The sequence below is a fragment of the Equus caballus genome, chromosome 8, assembly GCF_041296265.1.
Source record: "Equus caballus isolate H_3958 breed thoroughbred chromosome 8, TB-T2T, whole genome shotgun sequence".
Taxonomy (NCBI): Eukaryota; Metazoa; Chordata; class Mammalia; order Perissodactyla; family Equidae; genus Equus; species Equus caballus.
In genome coordinates, this window is record NC_091691.1 from 82,212,560 (window position 1) to 82,218,860 (window position 6,301).

Consider the following 6,301-nt stretch of genomic DNA (forward strand, 5'->3'; position numbering starts at 1 on the left):
AGACGGGCTCAGACTTGATCTTCACCTCACCCACACCTGCTGAAGCTCTATTTTTACCCTGACCTACAGGGCAAGCTCTCAGGCTGAACTGGCCTCTATTTCTGCAGGGAGACTTTGCCGATTTCCTGGAACTCTATGGAAGGCTCCAACTTTGGTCTTTTTCAAGGCCATACAGTTTGAATCTTGACTCCACCACTTTTCCGCTCTTTGACCCCAGGCAATTTATCGAATCCCTCAGTATCTCAATTTTCTTACGTATAAAATGAGAATAATCTCGTAGTCGTTGTAAGGATTGAAGAAGCAATACACACAAAGCTCTTGGTGCCTAATGAATAAAAACTCCCCAAAGAGGATCATTTCAAATTATGACTATTTTTTTCACTCCAAAAGAGAAAGTATGAAAAATCACAAAGACCTTGACAAGGGAAAAACCTATCGTTGGAGATGAGTAGACAGGAGCCTTGAAATTCTTAAATTCTCAGTGGAGCTGTTTTCTTTCTGATTAACACAAAATGATGATGCCAGAGAATTGAGAATTTGAGCTCCATGACTTTTTTTCTCAAGGAAAAAACAAATCAGCCCTCATTTAACAACGTCTCTTGGTGGCTCTGAGCTAGTTCCGTCTCAGTGTTATCTGATTTTGGCAGATTTACCAGGAAGACAAGATTACAGGGCCCACACTCTTCTTTTCAATCTTTCTGGAAACTTATTTGTATCTTTATGTCAACAGAGTGAAGAAAAGATAGTGTTTCATTTGGAGCAGCCCACAGCTACTGGCATGCTCCTTAATTAGTGTCTGTGACCAGTTAGCATTGTTTAGATTTCACTCAACACACTTACCCAGAAACGCGCTCCTTCTCTGCTGCTGGGGTGTGCACCAGCTGTCTTTAATCTCTCAGCACCCAGTTCACAGACCAAAAATTCTGTTGTGGGCACAAATGTCTGAAAGTGGACATTTCTACTAAGGAGACAACTTTCATATATCTTTGCCATTAAAAACAAATAACTAAATAAATACCCAAACAAACACTACAGACCAAAAGAGTAGTGCCTCACTTCCACCTAAACTAAACTAAAGATTTGGCTCATGTGGAAATTACATCTCTTTTTGGTCAAGAAAATGCTGCTCTTCTCTTAGAAATAATAAACTAATCCCTCAATGCCATTTTGAAGACTAAACATATCCATGACAGAGAAAAAGGACAAAGAAGCTTATGCTTTCAAGCGAAGAGGTCATTATTTCCATTGGCCAAACCACACATACTTCATTTCTTATGAAAGTATGCTGCTGAATGGCACTTTAGTCCATTGCCTCTTTTCCTAAATGTGTGAACAGCAATGTCTGCAGACAGGGCTTGCCCGCACACCTGGATGCATTCCTCTCATTCCAATACTTGGAGCAATGGGGCACAGGGCAACTCTTGTCAAGGTTGGATGGAATCGGATGCTTGTGGTAAGGAGATCTCAGCCCCCATTGGGGGCCTTGACTCTGCATTTCTCCAGTAACTTATGCACATTGTATTGTGACGTCTGTCTCTACGACTTAATCATTTTATAACCCCAGCACTCAGTACAATTTTGGGTATACAGCGGGTAGTCTATTAACGTCTGTTTAACTAATAATAGAAAATAGCATTTTATACATGTTTATTATCTGCCAGGCACTGTTCCAGGGCCTCTGCAAATATTAACTCATTTAATCCTCACAACAATCCTATGGGTAGCTGTTATTATTGCTCCAATTTATAGGTGAGAGAACTGAGTCATAGAGAGACAAAGCAACTGTCTCTTAAGTGGCAGAGTTGGGATTTAAACACAGGAATTCAGGTTCTAGAAGATACGGTCTTGACCATCACACTACACTTCCTCTCTCTGCCCACATCCCAACCTCCAGGCCTGTTTGCCTCATCTAACCAGGTGGTCCCTGGAGTCCCGTCTGTTGTGTAGAGTGTTTCTAGTCTATGGCTCTTTGATAGCTAACGGAGCACAGAGAGCTTTTCCTTACCTCCCCATCCTCCTTCCTCAAACATCCCCAGGTCTCCACTTCCTGATAAGAGCACGGAACCATGGTTTGCCCTTCTTCCAAAAGTAGAACGCTTCCATAAAAGTACAACTATTTGAACAAACAAGAAAATCACACATGGTCCCCATTCTTCCAATTTCATTTTAATGTAAAATTAGGTCATAAGCATCATAGGATTCCAAGAATTCCGTTCAACAGCTGCCTGTCACCACAGATGAACCAGCACAGATAGCTGGGGACCTATGCCATCACAAAGGGCCCTTAATGATACATGAGAGACCAGAAAGCACAAGCTCTGGCCTGAGCAGCCACCCAGGAAAGTGTTAGGGAGCCGTCAGAAGGAAAGGAGGAAGTGGAGGCTGTAGATGTGTAAGTGTTTTTCCCAAGAAGCTAAACTTCAAAGGAAAGGAGAGGGGATCAACAGCAGCAACTGGGACACAGAGAGGAAGAAAGATTTTTTTTAAAGATTGATAAATATGTCTATAGTTTGCAGAGAAGTTGATAGTGAGAGGTGGAAAATACCAGGCGGGAGAGGGGATAATGTATAAAATATGAGTCTGATCTTGGTTAGACGGGAGGGTGTGGGACGGAGAAAAGTGATCTTGAAGAGAAGGAAGGGCATCTTTTCCTTTTACAAAGATGAAGTGAGAATGGGTCCCACATGTCCTCAGCTGATTTATTCCTCAGACTGGAATCTTGAATAGCGGGGGCATAAAAAACTGAAAACCATCTTTGGGGGGCTTCACTCGTCCCACAAATAGCTCTTCCAGGAGAAGTAAAGGAAAAACTAGTTTTAAAATGTTGGTGGCTATTGTTGGGTATGTTAAAATGGGGTGCCCCATTTTATAGCAATATACAGATATCTTTCATAGATAGAAACATGAAAGTCTGGGGAATGAGACCCCAAACAGCCAATGTAGCCCTCAATCAACCATCTGGGTCCTTAAAGAAAATTTGTCTGCAGAAAAGAAAGCAAGGCAAAGTGACACTTTTTTAATCCACTAACGTAAATACCCAATATGTTTCAGGCACAGGGATAAAGCAATGAACAAAATAAAGTCCTGCGTGCATAGGATTTACGTGCTATCTCCAAATTCATCAAGAAAAGTGTGACCTCAGATTGTCAGCCCAAGCTCCCTGTTCTGCCTGCCTCCCTCCCAGAGACCACCCTGAGATGTGAGAATGGCCACACCTGCCATGCTCAATGGCAAACAAGAGAAAGTGAAAGAAACAGAACGTTTGCCCTCACAATGAAAGCAGAACTGACGAAGGCCACCTGTCCCAGCAAGGGAGGAGGGGAGGAAGCTGCCCCTAGCCTGCCGATGGCCTGGAGACGCAGAGAGGACCTGCTGCTGGGCTTCACCCGCTCGGCAGCAGCCCTGAATCCGGTGTCCTCTCAGGTCTCAGGAAGCCATGAGCCGTGAGTCAGAGTCCACACCCACACACGCTAGGACCTAACTCAGCACAGTGAGGGAGCTGAAGCCTCCAAGCGCTTTCTTAATTGGGTTTGGATAGTTACTCAGTGTCAGTTTGAAATAATTATTACTTGGCCTGAATAAGTAAGTATTCAGTGGCCACTTAAATGTTCTAAAACTGGACCAATCCATAAAAACTCCTCTCTCGGGAGTAGAGAGAAGTTGGAAAGAAAGAAGAGAGGGGCCATGAATTTCCTAGCTCACAAAAACCAAAATTCACCCTCATTTTGTTCTTTCTCCTGTTAACCCACGTGTTTGACAGCCATGCCAATGGCCTATAAAGTTTCATACCGAGGTCTCATGGGGGGACCTGCACACAACTCATGAGGCTGTTTCTCCAATTCTTACTGCTGCTCCTATCTTTTTTTCTTGTAACCAACAAGATGAGCAGTCTGAACCCACAATACCTTTTAAATACCTGTTTAAAGTCTCTCAATTCTATTACCCAGCCTCCTGGGTCAGCATTCACCCAAGCAACACAGTTGGTAACATAAAATGCTTCAAATCGAGATAGAAAATGGAAGATTCACTGTTATTTTACCCCATCCTTAGATTCCCAAATCATCATGTAAACGACACTGAATTGGTCTTCAACATCATTCACGATCTTAACTCATCTATCTTTTTGATCTTGAGCTACAGTTTGTCCAATGGACATTTTGTGCACTGCAATTTTCTTTTGGCTCCAGACTTTGGCTTGACCTGTGTATTCCCGGGCCTTTGCTTCAAAAGCGTAGTCTCCTAGCTGGTCTGTCCTCTCTTTCTGCCCAACCTATTTACATAGTCTTTTCTCCCATCCCACCTCTTCTGTGCAGCTTTCTCCAGCTGACTCCAGCCCATGGGACTCTCCTTTCCCTCAACTCATAGAATGCCTACTATCTGTAGCTAAAAGCATTCTGGACCCAATTCCAAGGTGTGGGTGTGTGGGTTCCCCCTGCACCCCTACATCCAACAAGCAAGTCTCTGACACCAGCTAAGTGTCCTACAATTTAACTTAATTCTGACACTGTTTACCCAGGGATAGCTTCAGATCCCACAGGTTAAGGTCCCACAAGTGTGCCCTCCCCAACTAATTTAGCCGCAAGTTGCAAGTCCAGGTTGTCACCTGTGCTTCTGACCGACAGGCTACAGACTGGAGGTTCCCACGACATCCTCTCAGGTTCGATTAATTTGCAGCTCACAGAACTTAGAGAAACATTTTACTTACTAGATCACCAGTTTCTTAAGAGATTATAACTCAGGAACAGCCAAATGGAAGTGATGCATAGGGCAAGCTGGGAAAGGGCTCAGAGCTTCCATGCCCTCTCCAGGTGTGCCCTTCCCCCAAAATCTTCACAAGTTCAGCAATCTAGAAGCTCTCTGAACCTCATCCTTTTGGGTTTTTATAGAGACTTTATCATACAGGCATGATTGATTAAATCGTTGGATGTTGACAACTGATTCAACCTCTGGCCTCTCTCTCCTCCTGGAGGTGGTGGTGGGCAGGGGAAGGGGGTGCAGGGGGCATGGGACTGAAAGTTCGCACCCTCTAACCAGGTGGCTGGTTGGGTCCCCTGGCAACCAGCCCCCATCCTTTGCTTACCTAAGTGCTCTCCAAAAGTCACCTCATTAACACAACAAAAGACATGTTTAAGCCCTCAACACTCAGGAAATCCCAAGGATTTTAGGATCTTTGTGCCAGAAACTGGACAAAGACCTAATATATGTTTCTATTATAAGTCACAACATCACAGCAGCTTTCCCAAAGGTCTAGCATTCACAGCCATGTACATGTGCCTTGCTTCCCCTGATAAATTACAACTCCATAAGGAAGTCCTCTGTAAGCCCAAAACACCTAATACAGCAGCTTACATTCATTTAGTATGCAATAACCATTTTCATTTTTAAAACCACATATACCTTGTTCACCTTACAGAGGACTTAAACAAATGGCTTCTGTATATTGATTGATTGGTTGGCTGATTCATTAAAGGTATAGCTCATCTTTACATTAAAAAAAAAACTTCGGGTTCATATAGTATGAAAGGCCCTCAGTGAATAAGGCAGATCACCGTTGTCACCCTGCTCAATCATGGGATGGAGTTTTTAGGTAAATTGCAGTATAGCATATACCTTTTTGCTGCACAGGTGTGGAATCTGAGATTAAATTTCCTCCTCTACCTAAAACATACATAACGAAACAAATATAGAAACAAATAATAGGGAAGTAAGTTATAGATGGTCCTTTAGAAGTCAATTTCATCTGCGCATCTAACCATAAAAGCAGCATCTGCTCTGCTAAATACAGGTGTTTTATATCCTTGTCATTAATTGGAGGGGACATTATGTCATCATACATCAACAGTTAAGGTTGGTTAAAGTGCCACTTATCTCAGGTGCTGTCATTAATCAGGTTCTTTTCAGCTTGGTGACTCCAGAGGCTTGGCTCAAAGCTGCTCTATGTGAGTGGGTTTTCCCTGTGGGTTTAAGGTATCTTTTTATTATCATTTTGAATGAAAACCTCGGGACCCTGACATAAGTGGGCATTAAGGTAACTATACTGAGGCTTCAGAGAAGAGAAACGTTTTCCCCCGTCATCTTCATTCCCTCCACTCCCCCATGCTGCCACCAAATATCCACCTTAGGGAGAGAGGCACATCCACACAAGCTGTTGTCTCATCATGGTTTAACCCGTTAATGGATTCCAACAAACCCCCTGTAGTACAACTGGCACTTAAACAGAGCTGGAGCCCAGGAGAATCCTGTAGAAGGCAGCATCTTCCCTTCCCACCTGACACTCACGTCACCCAAATGCCTTCCTGCT